Below are 19131 nucleotides of genomic sequence, written 5' to 3'. Positions count from 1 at the left end.
TGTTTTCTTTTCACTCCTCTGTTTGGCCTTCCCTCTTCGTCTCTCTCCTTCCATCTCTCTGACTCTCGGTGAGTAAGGAGGTCATGATGAGAAGGAGGAGGAGGTGGCACTGCTGGTGGTGGTGGTGGTGGAGCAGGACAGACTGGCTGACCCCTGGGCTCTCCCGACTCTCAGCTCTGCCACTCGCAGGGCCACATCATTAGAGAGATCCGCTTTGACCTTTAGGGACACAAGCAGCTACACACCAAAAAAAAAAAAAATCCGCTGTACAGTCAGCCGTCTCACCAGATGACCTGAAAACAGAGGAGATGGGCCTATAATCCCTGTGTGTGTGTGTGTGTGTGTTTGGGCTGGGGTGGGGTTGGGTGGTGGGGTTGGGGGCTCAGCAAAAGTCGTTTTTGGTGTTTCCTTGACTTCCAAAAATATAAATTATTAATTGGTGTTCATTGTAGAAGTGAAGGGTGTAAGGTTTTCCTCAGTATGAGCAGTCTCTTACGTGTTCAAAAAACAAGGATGCAATACGCTCCTGTTTATGTCATACATGTGTTGATCATATAAAAACAATTACACTGTAATATGTTAGCTTTGATGTAAGAAGGAACAGAGGAAGTTGCTCTGTTACTTTTCATAGAAACATGTGTTTTGGATTGTGTGGTCTGTTGCATGGTGCTGATGCGGCACTAATGGGGGTGTCATTAACGAGGCGTCCTCTATCCGCCCCCTCCGGAGGGGGGAACCAGGCAGAGAGGGTGCACAGCGGAACCAACTAGTGGACCGACTGGACCGACCGGCCAGCCGGTTGGCCTCAGCCCTGGAAGCTAAATGGAGGTCAGAGGAAGATGGCATCCATTACATGGGCATTCAATTCAAATGTCACCTGCTTGGCACTGCCTCCACCGCCTACACACACAAACATGTTTCTAGACACACACACACACACACAAATACACACAAATGCACCCTCACATCACCCTTCTGCTAATGTCTGTATGTGTGTGTGTGTGTGTGTGTGTGTGTGTGTGTGTGTGTGTGTGTGAGACGGACGGGGGGGGTATGGGTGTGCTTTTTTGCATTGTGTCTCTCAGCTTGTGGTCTCTTTTTAAATACTTAATTTGAAAATAGGTTGTGGTGACCTGCCGCGTTGAGCGCCCACAGGGGGTGGTGGGCTATTCATCAGTGCTGTGCCTGGGCACAGGCAGGGACGGCCGCAAGGTGACACCGCACCGAGTCGACAAGCTTCACCTTGCACTTAGGCACCCATACACTCTCCTGAGCACTGTCCTTCTCTTTCCCTTTCCCTCACTTTTCCTTTCTGCCTCGCTCCCTTTGTCTACCCCCCGCCCCCTTCTTATCTCTCTCTCTGGTTGCACTCTCTCACTCTTTTTTCCCTTCTCTCTCTTTCTCCCTCTTTCTTTCTCCACCTCTCCCCTCCTAAATGGACCAGTATCCTCTGGAGCACCAGCTGCTAAAACAAGACTGATTGTTACTATTCATCATCGCACTTCAGGTGCGACGTGAGAGCTAGAGAAAGAGAGAGAGAGAGATGGAGGGAGAGAGGGAGTGGGCCAGAGTGCAGTCTGGTGAGGAGCGAAGCTGGGTCCATAGGAGGAGAGAGAGAGAGAGAGAGAGAGAGACAGAGACAGAGAGAGAGACCTGAGCCAGCTCCTGTCTGTGCGGGACAGTTGAGTGGCACGGAGCACAGCACCCTTTCACTGGCAGAGGGTGCGTATGAGAGCCAGGACATCTCAAACTACACAAAGGAGCATCTGATGGCGACGCATGGCACCAAATACAAAAGCATACACACAGACACAGAAACCGTCACGTTTGGAGGCACATATTGATGCACAGAGATGCATGCATATTTTCTGGGTATAATGTAGACTATAACAACTCATGTACATGTAGCACTCATGAATATGCATGCATACAAACATAATCTTACACATAAGACATAAGAGGCCCTTACACAGAGCAAGCTCACACATACATGTATGCATGCACTAATACACACACACACACACACACACACCTATCAAACTGACATTATTCACACTGACCCTATCGACTCCTCTGACATCTTCACCCAAAGTAAGAAGGTAAAAACTGTCCCAGACTGGTCGAGTCGGCTGGTGTGGGCAGCTTGTTTTGTGGTGGGAAGAATTTGCCAGAGTTCCTTGGCCACCGTGTCACTTTCTTGGGTCCCCATCCTGTCAGTGCAACTCAGTCCCGTCATCCCTCAACCCAGTTGAAATTAACAGGTAATTTGTAAATGTCACTTTGGGTTAGACGGCTCATTTTGTATCTTCGCCACCAATCCAAGGCCCACCAGCTAATTTTTCTTGTCTTCTTTTAATAAGATGTTCATTTATAAATAGAATTATGCCCCCCTCCCCCACACACACACACACTTCCACCCAACTCACCCACCCACCACTCCAACAGCACCACTTCAAAATAAATGAGAGCAAGTGATGCAGAGAGAAAACGGCTGTGTGCATATTCGCTCAAACTAAGGCCACCCAGCTCCTTCGCAACCGATTAATGAAAGCTTTTCAAAGGATGGATTTCATTTTGGGTGCAAGGCAGGCTCTCGCTCATGTTTAATTTGAGGGAAGGAGATTATGGTCCGAAAATGCAATTTCTAATATCTAAATTAATTTCAGAAGGGCTAACCCCCCATCCCCCCATACACAGACACACACACAGAGAGAGAGAGAGAGAGAGAGAGAGAGAGAGAGAGAGAGAGAGAGAGAGAGAGAGAGATAAACACAAGCCACTATCTTACTCTTGCTCAGTCTTACCTGCCCACACACACACACACACACACACTCTACTCACTAATGAGACTTCAGCTCTGAGTTTCAAGAGTGTGACTAATTAATTGCCTGTACTTTAAAAAGAGGAAGAGCTACCGAATTCAAGGTAATTTTTCTTACCTTTCATTTGTGAATGATCAAAGATAATTGAATCCAATTTAAGTGCAATCTGCTGTTATTACTGCAGACAGCCTTCTCGACTGTATGAACTCCCTGGTTCTTCACAGACATCAAAAACAGATGGGTTCTTACGCCCAAATGATGGTGTATCTCCCATTGCTTTAACTAGAACACCATGCAGACCGATTTTATTAACCGAGGGATAATATATGTTGCTGTCAAAATCCATTGGTACCATTGTTGTAAACAAATACAAAAATTGTAATTGTGCCAAATGGCAAAATGATCAGATAGGTATAATAATAAAAAAAAAACATCTCCGTTTCCTAAACACAGTATTGCCATTGCTGCTAATGGGCAACCTTTTGGGTCTTTCAAGAGGGGTCTAAAAGCATATCTGTTCAACATGCACTTAGTTTATTAAGCATTTCTCAGGCGATTTGTATATTATAGTATTTATTTATTTTTATTAGGCTATTAATTAATTGACATTGTAGTTTATTATTGCTATTCTCCTTAATGTAATCTTACCAACTTTTAACTATTACCACATTTAACTATTGTATTGTTGTTATTTGTATGTCACTTTGGACAAAAACTTCTGCTAAATACCATAACCATAATAATGAATACACACCACATTGAGGCAGTGTGCACAAAGTGCTTCATGAAGTGGTTTTAAAACGGAGGGCTAAAACACCAATGTTGGATTTTCACAATGCTTAAGCTCTATGTTTTATAAAAAAGGCACATAGGAGTGTTTTGCGGACAACAAAAGCAACATGCTTCATTTTTTTGATGCTATGTGAATTTACAGTGACTTCTGAACCACATTCACTGACTGAGTAAGCACACACATTCACAAACATGAACAAATAGATATGTGACGGAGGGGCACATGGTCCCACTCACACAATTACCTTTCAGAAATTACAGTTGCAATCACTTGTCCACCGACACAAAACTCAGCTTTTTACCTTGGGGAGACAAAAAAATAATTATATTAAAAACTGCAACACGGCAGTTGTAAAAGACAAGTATTAAATACCACAAAACTGTTTGACAAAGAAAAAGTGTGAAAGACTCAAACATGTGTGTGAAAGCAAATATCTGAAAAGCAGAGGGGTCAGGTGAAGAAAGGAGGACAAAGTAATTCGCATCCAACATATAAAGCACAGGGCCAAGCAAATGGCTCCTGTGTGGCAGTCACTGATGTAGCCACTCAAGGACTCTAGTTCACACTGTTTGTGTTATTCAACTATGGAACTCTTCAGTATGTTGCCAAAAGGTCATGAGTCATGACAAGTAAACAAACACACGTGAATATAGAAATAGACACACATTCCACAGCAAAGCTGTTTTGTTGCACTCTGTAAGGATTACAAGCAAAAGAGAACTATAGTTCTACCAGAAAGACTCAGTAGACAGAATAGAATCAGTTAACAATTTACTTAGTTAAGGAACGGCTTGGATACAAGCATGATAAAAAGTAACAGGTAACAGTCTTTGGCGTAGGCCCCGTCTCGGATCCGTCCAGCAATGAGCGGATCTCGTCTCCTGCCGATGGATGAAGGCAGGGGCGGGGAGCCTACCCCCCCCAGCGAGGGGGCGAAACTGGTGGCGGTGGCTGAAGAAAGATGATGTGGTAGGCAGACCATGCCCGATTGACGTGGACTGCTGGCAGAGGTGGCTGGAGGGGAGGTGGAGGGGACGTCAAAGTCAGCGTACTGAGAAGTAGAAGCAGTGTTAGGTGGTACATATTTAAAGAGCCCACTGAATTCCTATATGCTAGCGCTGATTGAATGAGTGAATGATCAGATTGCAGGGCTTTCCCGAAAGTATTATTTCTACCAGAAAGACTCAGTAGACAGAATTGAATCAGTTAACAATTTAATTAGTAAAGGAACGGCTTGAATACAAGCATGATAGAGTCCTGAATAGGTAACAGTCTTTGGCGTAGGCCCCGTTTCGGATCCGTCCAGCGATGAGTGGATCTCGTCTCCTGCCGATGGATGAAGGCAGGGGCGGGGAGCCTACCCCCAAAAAGATGAGTGATGACCGCCAGGGCGGTGACTCAGTAACCTGGTTCTGAGAGGAGCAGAGACATTAGTATACATACAAGATTAACTAAACGGCATGACTGGGCCGGGGTGATGAAGTTGTGCCAGGACGCCGACAGAATTTTAAAGTAGCTAGGTGTTAACCATAAACCTAGGGTTGTAGTGGGGCCCGCAGCATGCTTTCGCTTTAGTGGGATTTAGAAGCTTGACGAGCTGGGCAACCAGCGTCTAGGGCAACCTAGACCAATGCGGCGGCCGGGCAACCGGCGTCCAGGGCAACCTGGACCATAAGCACTTCACGATCTGGGCGCCCAGTGACTAGCAAGCTAGTACATCGTGACGAGCCAGGCAACCGGCATCCAGAGCAACCTGGACTTGAGTGCTTATGCGAGCTGGACAACCAGCATCTAGGGCAACCTAGACCACGAGACGTGCCGGGCTACCGGCGTCCAAGGCAACCTGGACCATTAGCTGGGCAACCTAGACGAGCGTCACGAGCCGCGCAACTGGCGTACGGCACGACCTGAACCATGAGCTGGGCAACCAGCGTCTAGGGCAACCTAGACGAGCGTCACGAGCCGGGCAACCGGCGTCCAAGGCAACCTGAACAGTGAGCTGGGTAACCAGCGTCTAGGGCAACCTAGACCAAGTGATGGCCGGGCAACCGGCATCCAGGGCAACCTGGACCAAACTGGGCAACCAGCGTCTAGGGCAACCTAGACGAACATCACGAGCCGGGCAACCGACGAGTAGTGACCTGAACCATAAGCGTCGAACGAGCTGGGCAACCAGTGAAAAGGGCAACAGGCCCATGGCTAAGACTAAATCACCACGAGCTACCGGCGTGCTGGGCCCCGATATGTTACAGCGATTAGTGCAGGCGAATGCCAGAATTTAACCACCGCCACCAGGATTTGTGAAGTTAAAGAGGTACCCGAGTTAGCGTGAGGGAGCAACTTCTGAGCATCGAAAACATCATGAGTCGTTAGTCTGATGTATGATGTGTAGGTGTCGGATGACCACCTTCCTAGCGTTTTGATGGATGACGTGGACAGCCCTTTTTGGGCGGCAGTCGTGGCTGCGCCAATGTGGAATGAGTGTGAAGTGAACCTCTTTGGAGAGAGGTTACATTTGAGCAGCACGTTAGCTAGCTGGCTGTTGAACCAGTGACGTGTTATGGCCTGACCGTCTGGTGTGATAAATAGGGGAAAATCTGGTGAAGTGTGAGGCCGTAATTTAAGGTAATGAACCATAGAAGCGAACGGGCATGATACTATTTCGATTGCAAAAATAAACAATGTAGTACCACAACCAGAAGTATCGGTTTTAGAATATTTCAGACAAATGGTGAAGTAAGTGGGAAAAAAAGAAAGATCAGAGAGAGGGAGATTACACGTGGGGTCGTACAGAGAATTTGTAGTGAATTCTCCGCACGAAGCCATAGAAAGCCGATAGGAAGACTGCCTCCAGCAGGCTATCAACGTACCCTGAGTGGTAGCTCAGCTCTGAGTGTTTAAGCACGGCCACCATGTGGTTTAAAATATCCGCCGTAATGGGGAGGCGAGTGTCAATGGAGCGCGGGGAAGAATTTTGGATGCCTTTGAGGAGGAGGCGTATTTGTGGGTTCGAGAACAGACTAGGAAAACCGGGGTCGTTGAGCCTAGTGTGGAATTGTAAATCGGCGACTGTTTTGCGAATTGACGCAAGTTTGAGGCCGCGGTGATCAAAGCAGTAAACCAGGAAAGCGCAGACGGTAGAAATGAGAACTGGGAGGATGGGCGTGTGGTGGTGCTGACAGAATATAGAGAACCAGGACCAGGCTGAATTATAGGCTTTGATTGTGGACTTAGCAACGCCTTTTAACATATATACGTTTTGGCTTTCTCTAATAGTGAACTGAGGCAAAGAGGATTTATTCCAGGATCAGCTCGGCGAAACGAGGGTACGGTGTAGACACTTTGTTAGCTGAAGGGCAGAGCAGGTAGAATTCCTGCAAACGGAGACGAGAGAGGGCGTCAGCTTGAACGTTAAAATATCCGGGGACATGAATGTCATTTGCGATGAAATTGTGAATAGATGATAGATAGATAGATACTTTATTGATCCTCAAGGGGAAATTCAAGAATAACAGACTGCCAGGTGAGCCTCCTTAAAAGGGACATTATTTTAGGGCAGTGAGAGCGACCTTTGTTTACGATGGCCACTACTGCCTCGTTGTCACAGAAGAAAGTGATGCGCTTTCTTGACCAATGGGTACCCCAGAGTACGCAGGCTACCACGATGGGATACAGCTCGAAGAGGGCGGACGAAGCAGCATCGGAGGCAAATGCCATAAATTCGTCAGACCATCTCTCTGCGAACCACGCGTTTTTTATACAACCCCCAAAAACCGAGAGACGGAGCAGCATCAGTGAACAGCTCGAGAGAGACAGACGAATCAGAGTGATCATAATAGAAAAATGAGATGCCGTTTCATTCAGTAAGTAATTCAGACCAGAAACCAAGATCCGACTGACAACCCAGGTCGAGCACGACGGGATCGGATAAATTAACAACGGAGTGGGCCAGAATTAACAGGCGAGAAATAAAGGAGCGACCCTGCGGAATGATGCACATGGCAAAATTCAGATGACCCAAGAGAGAGAGGAGGTCTCGCTTGGTCACCGTGCCCACGGAGAGAAATGAGGCGGACACTTCGCGAATCCTAGCTAATTTCTCCCCCGGGAGAGAGGCCCGCATTGCAACCGAGTCGAGGATAATGCCCAGAAATTCGAGAGAGTGAACAGGGCCCAGGGTCTTCTCCACCGACAGAGGGACAACGAGTTCCAAGAACACAGCGCGAAGGACGTCCAGACCTGAACTAGACCCCGCGGGGAAATCAACTAGCAGGAAATCGTCCAGGACGAACAGGAGACAGCAGACGTTGAGCAAAATCCAGCACAGCGCTTCCGACAGACAAGTGTGGGGACTACTCCTGCAGCCGAACGTGAGCCGCACGGCGAAATAAAAGTTGGACTGCCACTTAACGCAGAACAACGGCCAATCAGCAGGATGAATCGGCATAACCTTGAACGCGTCTGTGATGTCGGCCTTAGCCAGGAGAGCGCCCCTGCCGGCGATTTTAATAAGGCAAATGCCATTGTCGATGGAAGCGTAGTGGAGCGAAAATGGTTCGAGGGGAATCATGTCATTAACGCTGGACCAGACGCCGGAGTGAGGCGAGGACATGTCAAAAATCAGCCTTTTCTTACCGGAGTATTTCCGAGTGGCCACGCCGAGGGAATTAACGGGGAAGGGGCAGAAAGAAGGGACAGAGAAAGGGCCGAGAACATAGCCTTTATTAAGTTCCTTGGACAGAAGTTCAGACACAACAGAAGGTTCGGCCAGGGCAGACTGCAGGTTCCTAGCCACGTACGAGTCAGAGAGGGGGGACAGGACACCAACCCTAAACCCCTGAGAGAGACCAGTGAGCAAAAAAAATCAACAAACACAGAGGGTCAGGATGGGCAGAGAGATAATGACAAAACAGAGATATTAATAGGCATGGACGGGTGAGACGCTAGAATTTCTTTGAAGAAACCACCTTTCTTCCCCACGGCGGCCTTACGCGACGGGGGCAGACGGACTTGATGAGGGTCTTTGCACTGGGCCGTCACCCTGGGCAGTGGCCAGAACGGATGGTGCGCTGAAGACTGTCCGAGGACACAGACTGGCCGAGTGGCCGTGGGAGCTACAAATATTGCAGCTGAGCGATCGCTGAAGTGCCTGACCAGCAGCTCCGTGTCGACAACGGACCAGTCTAAATGTTCATGTAGAGGTGAATGGTGAAATGATGAATTGTAGAGGGAAATGTAGGCAGCAGACTTTGCGGAGAACGAGTTGTGATCTTGATAGAACAGGGTACCCCCATAACGCTGATTAAAATCGGCCATCATAGCGAGATACGTGTCCAGTTCCAGGCGGCGATCGGGGAAAGCACTGCAGAGGACATCGCGGTACATGCCGAAGGCAATCACGAAGTCACAGAATGACAGGCTCTTCGAAAGCCTTGGGTCAGAATTTTTGAGAATGACTGAAACGTCACCGCAGTCGACGAGCTGACGGTCAACAGTGGGAGACGGCAACAACAAGGAAGCGAGATTAACGTCTTTACCTTGAATGATGTTTTGCCTGAGTTGGGAGGAGAGATGGAGACCGCAGAGGGAGCAACGGCCCCCTACCCAGCGGAGGAGCAGGGAGAGCCGATGCCAGGTTGAAGACAGGCACAGCCGGAGCGCCGAGGGAAACAGCGGCAGACGCTGCAGGTGGAATAGCTGCGCTGCAGCTCGGCCACTGGAGAGAGGCGAGAGCCAGAGGCGCAGGCTACCACGCTACGCCGGGCGCCGGGTCTCCAGCGACTGAGGGCTAGTCCACACGTACGAAACCGATCTTTTTTTCCTCCGTCTTCCCTGAAACCGCATCAAGAATATTTGCGTCCAAACGGATCCATCTCAACACGACACTTCATACCCCAGGCCTATAGGTGGCACTGTTTCTTTACAGAAATTGACCAAAGTTTGTGTGCTTTACAAACAGACAGAATAGGCTATGACAAAATGGCTAGTGCAAGGAAACCAGAATTGTTTGTGTGGACTGATGGTGAACTGTCAACTGTAGTCAACTGTAAAACTAATAAACTTTATTTTACGGTTTGTGAAGGGTGCAGTCAAGGATACAAGGATACAAGGATACAAGGAAGTTTATTGTCACATGCATATAGTTACTGGAAGTAAGAAATGCAGTGAAATTATGTCTGGTGTCAGCCTATTTGTGCATTAATGGGGGGCAAAAAGTGCAGTAGAAGAGGGGTTTAGTAGATTAAGTGGCAAGGGCTGCATAAAAAAGGTGGGGAGGATTGGGATTGGGTGGGGGCACCAACAAGGAGCACCCAAGAGCAACAGGGGCAAGGAAAAACTCCCTTACCAAGGAAGAAACCTTGGGCAGATCCACGGCTCAAGGGGCTAACCCAACTGCCAGGGGTCTTGGTGTGTGTGTTGGGGGGGATGACAGGGGAGATGGGATAGTGTGCTGTGTATGTGGGGAGAGGGCAGTGTGCAATATGTGTGTTGGAGAAGCTTCCTCATGAGACAAATGTGCTGTGTATTGGGGCAGTGTGCTGTAAGTATGTTGGGGATGTGTGTTGGAGAAGCTTCCTGATGAAATAATGTGCTGTGTATGTAGGGAGGGGGGCAGGGACTTACTATTGCAAGCAGAGTACTGTATGTAATGTATGTAATGTATGTGAGTGATGACAGTGAAGATGTGTGTGTGGGCGGGAGGGGAGTGGAGCAGTGACTGTGTGTGTGTGTGTGTGTGTAGTGTGTAGGTGGGTAGGTGGGGGCAGTGTGCTGTAAGTATGTAGAGGATGTGTGTTGGAGAAGATCCTGAAGACAATGTGCTGTGTATGTGGGGGGGGCAGTGTGCAGCAAGTATGTAGAGGAGGCTTACTGTAGCAAGCAGTGTGCTGTATGTATGTGAAGTGATGACAGTGATGATGTTAGTGTGTGTGTGTGGGGGTCATGAGTGCTGAGGAGTGAATGAGTGCAAAGTCAGTATAGTGTGAGTTCAGAGTTGGGAAATGTTTGAGAGTGCTGAGGAGTGAATGTGTGCAAAGTCAGTATAGTGTGAGTTCAGAGTTCGGTTGGCCTGGGGATAAAAACTTCTCCTGAGTCTCTCAGTTCTGGCTTTGTGACATAGGCGTCTTCTTGATTTCAGCGGTAGGAATAATCCATTGTTAGGATGAGAAGAGTCCTTCAGAATCTTTTGATTCTGACTTTGACGTCCCGTCCTTTATTTGGCTAACGCAGGTAGGCCTACTAATCACCTTTACTTTCTTTGGTTGTAGGATAGTGATTCACATTAGTTTTGGCTATCACCGCAATTAGGCTACTAAACGCAAGGCTTACCCAAGTTCTAGGGTATTCTGTCGCAACATTTATAATATTGCTATAAAACCTTCGTTAGTAACAGTCAATACGTTTGCCTGCATCAAATCAAATCGCGCATTTGCATTCAGTGTGCTACCAGCTCTAAGCGTCTTTGTATGCTTATATCTGATTTCACTCGACTGTGAATCCGTGTATATATGTTGTAAGACATGTAAAATAAATGAATGACACTACGCACAAATTAATGTAGCCTAAACTTACACCGCACTTTCCTAATAACTTAAGTTCTCTCGCGTCACTGACAGTAGCTAGAATGCATTAAAAAACACCGGAAAAAAACAGTGTTCAGTCCACCAAGTCATAAGCTATCGGTAGCCATGCAGCACCAGTTGTGATATTTATCTTACGGAGTGTAATCGTAGGTAATGTCATGTATGAAAACTAGTATTGTTAGGCAATACTATAAGTGCAAGTCCAGGGCAGCTGAGGTGTGGCGATGACAGCATCGATACGCAAGCAGTATGTGCAGTTTCGCTGTCTAAACGAATTCAAACGGGCTACGGTTTCAGATTTCTCCACTCTGGGACCAGGTTTCAGAAAAGTGCGGTTTTGGGCAGTGCGTTTACAGGATTCGTTTGGACGCTCGGTCAAGACGAAGCAAAACCTCTGCGTTTAACCTAAAAAGCGTCTCCGTGTGGACGGGCCCTGAATCCTGGAATCGATGGCCCTCACCGAAGCAGTGAGTGAGAGAACAGCATCCAGGATGGGCTGAGGCGTGGCCGGAGCGACCAGGACGGGGGTAGCCGGGGCAGGAGTGGCCGGGGCCGGGGGCCGATAGACATGGTCCGTGAGTTCAGCCCCTAGATTGTCAAGGTAAGGTCGAAACTTTCGCAATTCGTTCAGCGTAACAAAGGCGACAGCAATGGGACGTCAAAGTCAGCGTACTGAGAAGCAGAAGCAGTGTTAGGTGGTACATATTTAAAGAGCCCACTGAATTCCTATAGGCTAGCGCTGATTGAATGAGTGAATGATCAGATCGCAGGGCTTTCCCGAAAGTAGGCAGCTAAGATTGGCTCCGTGTAAGCATGGGAGGAGTAAAGGCTACACTACGAGTCTTCCTAGTAGAACTTTCGCTGAAGCTATCATAGTTCAACAGTTACCGCCCAACTCTGCGAGGGCTCAGGCTCCGGGAACTAAGATTCCCATTGTTTTTTCTCCATTTGACATCTAGAATAATCTGTATCAAAAAGACTTTTAAGCCTTGCTTTAGGCTGACCAGCTATGGTGTGAATCGTGATCAACACAACTGCTGTGTCTCGTACTTCCGTCATATCTCACAATTGGCATGGGGTACTTTTCATAAGATCATCTATCAATGCAAATCAAACCAGCTATTTGGCTAGCTGAAATAAAACCATGCCAATTTCTAGGTATGGTGAAGTGATGATGTGGGGCTATTTTAATTCCAAAGGCCAAGGTAACTTTAACAGGATACATAGTATCCTGGATCCATGAAATAACTGGCCTTTAAAAATACAAATCTGCCTGCCTCTATGGGAATTTAACATAGGGGTATTTATACTTATGACTTAAGGAAGAACATTTATTTAATTACGATACATTATTCATTCACAAAGACAATTGGCGTCCTTAAAGGTCGGATTTTTCCTAATTTTTAAAAAAAAAAAAAAAAAAAAAAAAAAAAAAAATTTTAAAAGAGGCTTCCTTCTGGGACGAACGGTATGCAGACCAATTGGATGCAGTGTGCGGCGTATGGTCAGAGCACTGAGGCTGACCCCCCACCGCTTCAACCTCTGCAGCAATGCTGGCAGCACTCATATGTCTGTTTTCCAAAGACAACCTCTGGATATGACGCTAGGCATGTGCTCTTCAAGTTCTTTGGTCGACCATGGCGAGGCCTGTTCTGAGTGGAACCTGTCCTGTTAAACCGCTGTATGGTCTTGGCCACCGTGCTGCAGCTCAGTTTTAGGGTGTTGGCAGTCTTCTTATAGCCTAGCCCTAGGCCATCTTTATGTAGAGCAACAATTCTTTTTTCAGATCCTCAGAGAGTTCTTTGCCATGAGGTGCCATGTTTAACTTCCAGTGACAAGAATGAGAAAGTGAAAGTGCAATAACACCAAATTTAACACACCTGCTCCTCATTTACAGTACACCTGACCTTGTACACTAATGAGTCACATGACACCGGGGAGGGAAAATGGCTAATTAGTCCATTTCACAAGATGGGGCCGCTGTGTAAATCAACTTCCTGTGGAAGAGCACTGTCCCATAGACAGCAAAAGAAAAGTCTACAGAAAATATAGAAACAGGAAGACGTTTTACCCTGCCAATTAAGGTATCATTAACATCAATGAGGCCGTACACCTGGACACTGTGAAATTGGTTGACTGGTCCCAATTTAGGGTGTACTCACTTTTGTTGCCAGCGGTTTAGACATTAATGGCTGTGTGTTGAGTTATTTTGAGGGGACAGTAAATGTACTGTTATATAAGCTGTAAACTGACTACTTTACATTGTAGCAATGTGTCATTTCTCAGTGTTGTCCCATGAAAAGATACAAAAAAATATTTACTTTTGCCAGATAGGTATATGCCTTATGAACTTTTGGCGTCTATATGAGCATATACAGTATAATCACTTAATCATGCCATAGCTGGTTTTAAGTTGACCTTGGACTCTTAGGGGCCGTTTATACGAGAATGATTGCGAAGGAAGACGACAAAATAAATCATAAGTGCCTTTCGTTTACACGGCGACCCCGCCATCGGGGCTTGAAGACGCAAAAATCTGAAGACTCCTTCCAGAGTGTAGAGTTTTGAAGATGATCCAGGTTGCGTCTCCGTCTAAACGGCTAAACCAAAGATCCTTGATTACCTCTCTGGCTAAACTGTCAATTAGAATGTCTGCGCGTGACGTACCGGGGTTCTATCACACCACCACCCAGCGGTCTGGAATGCATATCCAATCAATATCACATACTTTTTAAGCCTTCATCTAAAACAAAGATTTCCCCCTGAGAATGCTCGTCTAAACGCGAATAAAAAAATGAAGACGAGACGCCACTTCTGCGTCTTCTCTTTTCATCGTCACCGTATAAACGTAGCCTTAGATTGTTACTTCCAGAACCTGACTGGGCTGTGACTGTTGAGCTCTATTTGACACAGGCTAAAGGTCCTTTTATATTAGAGATAAAGATAATTTTAATTAAATTTAAATAAAGATAAAGAATGATTTTTCAACATGTCCATGTCAAATGTGTTAAAAAAAAAGATTTTAAGCCATTTTACAGTCGGTTTGAGAACTTCGAGAAACCAAGGACCCCTCAAAAAGTTCCTTGGAATCATAGTTCGAATTACAGGGGAAGAGACATAAATATCAGTTTTGGGGGGGTCAGATCATTTTTCTGATATTGTGAGTGAAAAAATATCATTACAGTTACAATACAAATCAACTCCTATTTTCACCATAGGAACATTTTAATGTAAAGCGATTTCTGACACCCCTATTGTGGACTGTACCATTTTTTAACCACCGTGGCGCTAGAAGCAACTGAGACAGAGAACGACTTCAACTTCACAAGCAAGTGCCAACATTGAATGACAAAACGCTAGGTAAATTCCTCCAGTAGGCTAAATTCGGTTTGCTGCTGAGGGCATGGGTAAATGTAAGTTGCTAGCTGACGTCTAGCTTGTTGAAAATGTGTTATTTTACAACCTTAATTTATAAACGTGTTTTGTTCTTTCATAGCTCATGTCACGTCTTCATACATTGAATTACTGGCTACTTACCCACTGAGGCTAGTAAAGTGGACCTTGGTTAGTTACCAAGGTTAGTTAGGAAGATAGACTAGTTCTCTATTTAAATCAAGCTTTACATTGTGGTGAGGTAAAATCAATTGTCATTTCCAAGGAGATGAACTCCATAGCCTATGATTATTCTCATTTTATCTTGAATAAATGATTGTGCCCTTTTGAAATTAGTTTGGCACAGATCCTGTGTTTTTATATTAGGCCTATGCACAAGAGGGTCTGGTGTAGCTAAGCCTAGGCTACATAACATCAGTGAAACCTGTGGAAACATAAAAAGACCCAAGTAGCCTGGGCTAAATAGTATGTGCTAGTATTTGAGTTTGTTTTTAATTGGTTGGTATTGTTTTTACATTCTATTATTTCATATTTTTAGCTCAATAAATGTAGTTTAATCTGAGAACCCTGATACTATCTTAATGAAATGTTATTCAAAGAGACACTATGAGGAGAAGGAAAGGGCACACAGACATCTGGCACTTGTTGGTGCTAAATGAGTAAGCAGGAAATATTACTAATATTACACTAAGATCTACAAACAATTACATTAAAAGTGTAGGTGCAGGTTTTATACACTGTTCATATGTTAAGGAAAGGGGTGCTGAGCAGACAGGAGAGGCACAGGATGAAAGCCGTGAGCAGGCCCCAGGGAGACGACAGGATAAATAAGAACGATGAGATATTCTGTAGCCTAGTACTGATTATCAGTTTGTCACATGTTTAGATCTTGTGTGTGTTGCACAACACTTGGTGATCACGGTGGGGATTGATATGGTAGTGGACCATGATGGTCATAGAAGAAGTGAAGGAGCAGTACCCCCCAATTATGGTGGGGTAATTCGCACTCTGCTTGCAATGAACCGGGTGAAAAACTGTTGTCCTGTCAGAAATGGGACAGGAATATTTTTTCAGAATTAATGTCTAAACATACAATATTCTAATGCTGTATTAGCCTACCTAATGGTAAATGACATATAGGTGCCTATCTATTTGAGCAAAATATTTAGGCTCTATTTAGGATTGAAAATCGCCATATTTTCATGTTTACGTAGTTAACGGGACTGTCAAACAAGAAGTGTCAACAGTGAAGCTGGAAACTAAAGAGGAAGCTGCATGTTTGAAATGACAGAGACAAGCCTACAATATGCCTTTGGTTACGAAACGTTCTTGCTGCAGTTAGCCGATTGCTTAGGCCTACTCATAACTAATCTTTAGGAAAGCATTTGAGCAGGGATGCTCAAACCAGAGTGTTAACTCTGGAATCCACTTGAACTGGTTATCTGTGCAGAGAGTCATCCGGCCACCCATTTCACATCTCAAGCGCATACTACAGGTGCTATGCAGCCATTAACGCAGTATGTAGGCTATTGTCTACCTAAGACCAACGCAAACGCAAAATTGTGTCAAACCATAGCTAATATCCTTATCTTCTTATCAAGAGCTTACAGATACACAAATGTTATATGCCTGATACCTAGTTTATTTCTAGCTCATAGCCTTGTGGAAACCTAATCCATTCTGGCATCATGGTTATTAAGGTTATACCAACATGCAGGTGCATAACAGGTTCATGACAGTCAGATGCTGGTCATGATTATGTTCATTATATGTCTGTTTCAAATTTTAGTATCAGGGAAAATGTCAGTTATCATAATGCCCGAGTTCTGTATTAGCCAACATTATGTAGCTATGTTTTATTACTTTTTTGTAATAAACTTTTTTGAGGAGCCAGATAAATAATTTTAAAACCAAGAAACAAACACAAAAAGCCTTATAGCTAGTGTAATCAAACATCAATGCATCGGTAATATACCTAGGTAAAATATTAGAACATGTTGCAGCAGAATAAGTAGGCCTATCGGAATATTTAAATTGGCCCATGACCTGCTGGCCCTGCCCTGCCTTCTGCAATCCCCCCCTTCGTCTCTCATCTTAAGCATGTGCCAGCTCCAGTTCACGCATGTAGGGTGCAATTAGCAAGTGTATCCTATTTGGCCCGACTGTCAGCCTGCGACACTGAAGAATGGGAATAAATATTTATGTGTATTAGCATGACAGAGACACCTCACAAAGCCTGTTAATGAAGCCACTGCATGTGGCCACCTGAAGCATGTATGCACATAGGTATTGGCCCATTTGTCAAGCAAGGAGACCTAATTATCTCATGCCGGTCTAATATTTCCTCAGTCCTGTTTGGCTGTGGCTCCTGGCATTAGTGTATGTGTGTCCAAGCTGACCGCCAAATCTACTGCCATGATTGTGAATGCATTAAAACATTTTAGGGGGCTTGGGGTTTGTTATTGAACTGCAGCCTAGGTAGTCAGCAGGTTAGCTTCTCTGCTTATTGGCCCATCCTTATACACTCTGCAGAGACTGGCAGAAAGCAGGAACACTGTTTATTGATGTCATTAAGTTGACGACACATTCCAGGCAAATGTATGCATCTTAAAAGACCAGTGCACTGTCTCCTTCTTAATTGGGGGTAGTAAAGGCCTCCTGGTGTTCCCTATGACCCCCACACACACACACACACATTCTTTTGTCTGCTCCCTATCCCTATCTGGCTGTCTGACTTCAGACAGCGAAGCTGTTCTTGTTGAAACTTGTCCCCCAAATTATAATTTCTTCCACTCAATTAGACAAGGCAAACGAGGTGGTGGAATTGCCTCCATACTCTCAAACAAATATAGTTGCACTAGAGTCAACTTTGGCGAATTTGCTTCCTTTGAGTATATTGCCCTCACTCTGAAGGCTGACCCAGCTGTACCTCCTAAACTATGGACTGGCTTTCTCGACCAGTTTTCTGAACTTATGTCGCTCATCATCACTAGCTATGATCGGATAATTGTAAATGGCGACTTTAATATTCATGTCAATAAGACAACTGATGCTAAAGCCAGTAAGTTCCTTAATGTGTTGGACAGTTTAGAGCTAAAGCAGCATGTTACAGGACCCACCCACAACCTTGGCAACACCCTCGATCTAGTCATTTCTAGAGGGATAGAAGTCACAGACTTATCAGTAAATGATATAAATATGTCTGATCATTATTGTGTATCTTTTAATGTAGTACTACATACTCCAAAAAAATTCATCCCGAAATTGCAATCAAATCGCGACTTTGGACATTAGAGCAGAACAGCAGTTCATAGCTCTTATAGACTCCATAAATTTAGATATTTTACATCATCCCATTGATCAAATGGTAGAGGCTCTCAATCGTGAATTAGGCGCTCTGCTTGACAGAGTGGCACCCTTAAAGACTAAAAAAAGGCCCTGTAGCAAACTGACACCTTGGATGAACGAAAATATCCATGATCTAAAAAAATCATGTAGAAAAGCTGAGAGAACATGGAGAAAAACTAAGTTACAGGTTCACCGTGCCATTCTAAAAGAAAAAATAGCAAATTATAATAGAGCTATTCGGAATGAGAGAAGGAACCACTTCTCTAAGGTAATTGCTGAAAACAGTGGAAACTCTAGGGTGTTGTTCTCTACCATTGATAGGCTATTGCATCAAACACCTTTTGATACACTCAGTCAGGCATCCTCTCTAAGATCCGAAGAATTTGCAGACTTCTTAAAAAACAAAGTCATTTCTATAAGGGAGGCTATTGGTAACACAAGTAATATGTTTGATAGTACACCCAAAAACAGCCCCCCAAAATTAAGGTCCTTAAGCACTATTACTCAATCTGAGCTTGGTAAAATTATAACTAAAACCGGCTCCTCAACATGTGTTTTAGATCCAATCCCTACTAGATTCCTCAAAAAAGTATATGATAGCTTAGCTCCCTTTATTCTCAAGGTAATAAATACCTCATTAGAAACAGGTATATTTCCAACTGCTTTTAAAACCGCTGTTGTGAAACCTTTACTTAAAAAGTCAAATCTTGACCATACCAATCTGAGCAACTACAGGCCTATATCAAATCTACCGTTGTCAAGCCTCGGTGTCATCTTAGATGCAGAGTTAAGTTTTAAGCCCCATATCAGTAAAGTTACTCAGACAGCCTATTTCCACTTGAAAAACATTGTCAAAGTGCGGCCCTTTTTAACTCAACAAGATGCAGAAAAACTAATTCATGCCTTTATCACTAGCAGGTTAGACTACTGCAATGCACTTTTCACTGGTCTTCCCAAAAACATCCAATTGAATTGGCACTCATACAGAACTCTGCGGCTAGACTTTTAACTAAGACTAAGAAGAGAGAACACATCACCCCTGTGTTGGCTGAACTGCACTGGCTCCCTATTTCCTATAGAATTGATTTTAAGCTTATGTTAATTACTTACAAAGCTCTGAATGGCATAGCACCGTCATATATCTCTTATCAACCACAAAGGAAACTTAGATCATCCAATTCTATGGCGTGCT

The 19131-nt window shown here is 45.0% G+C and overlaps 1 pseudogene; it reads right to left on the bottom strand.

The window, feature by feature from the left end:
• Positions 1-6911: 6911 nt before the first annotated feature.
• Positions 6912-9000, bottom strand: LOC125300299 (annotated as a pseudogene).
• Positions 9001-19131: the final 10131 nt, after the last annotated feature.

Source organism: Alosa alosa, chromosome 9 (genome assembly GCF_017589495.1).
Source record: "Alosa alosa isolate M-15738 ecotype Scorff River chromosome 9, AALO_Geno_1.1, whole genome shotgun sequence".
In the NCBI taxonomy this organism is placed as follows: domain Eukaryota; kingdom Metazoa; phylum Chordata; class Actinopteri; order Clupeiformes; family Clupeidae; genus Alosa; species Alosa alosa.
This window is presented reverse-complemented; position numbering and strand designations above follow the sequence as displayed.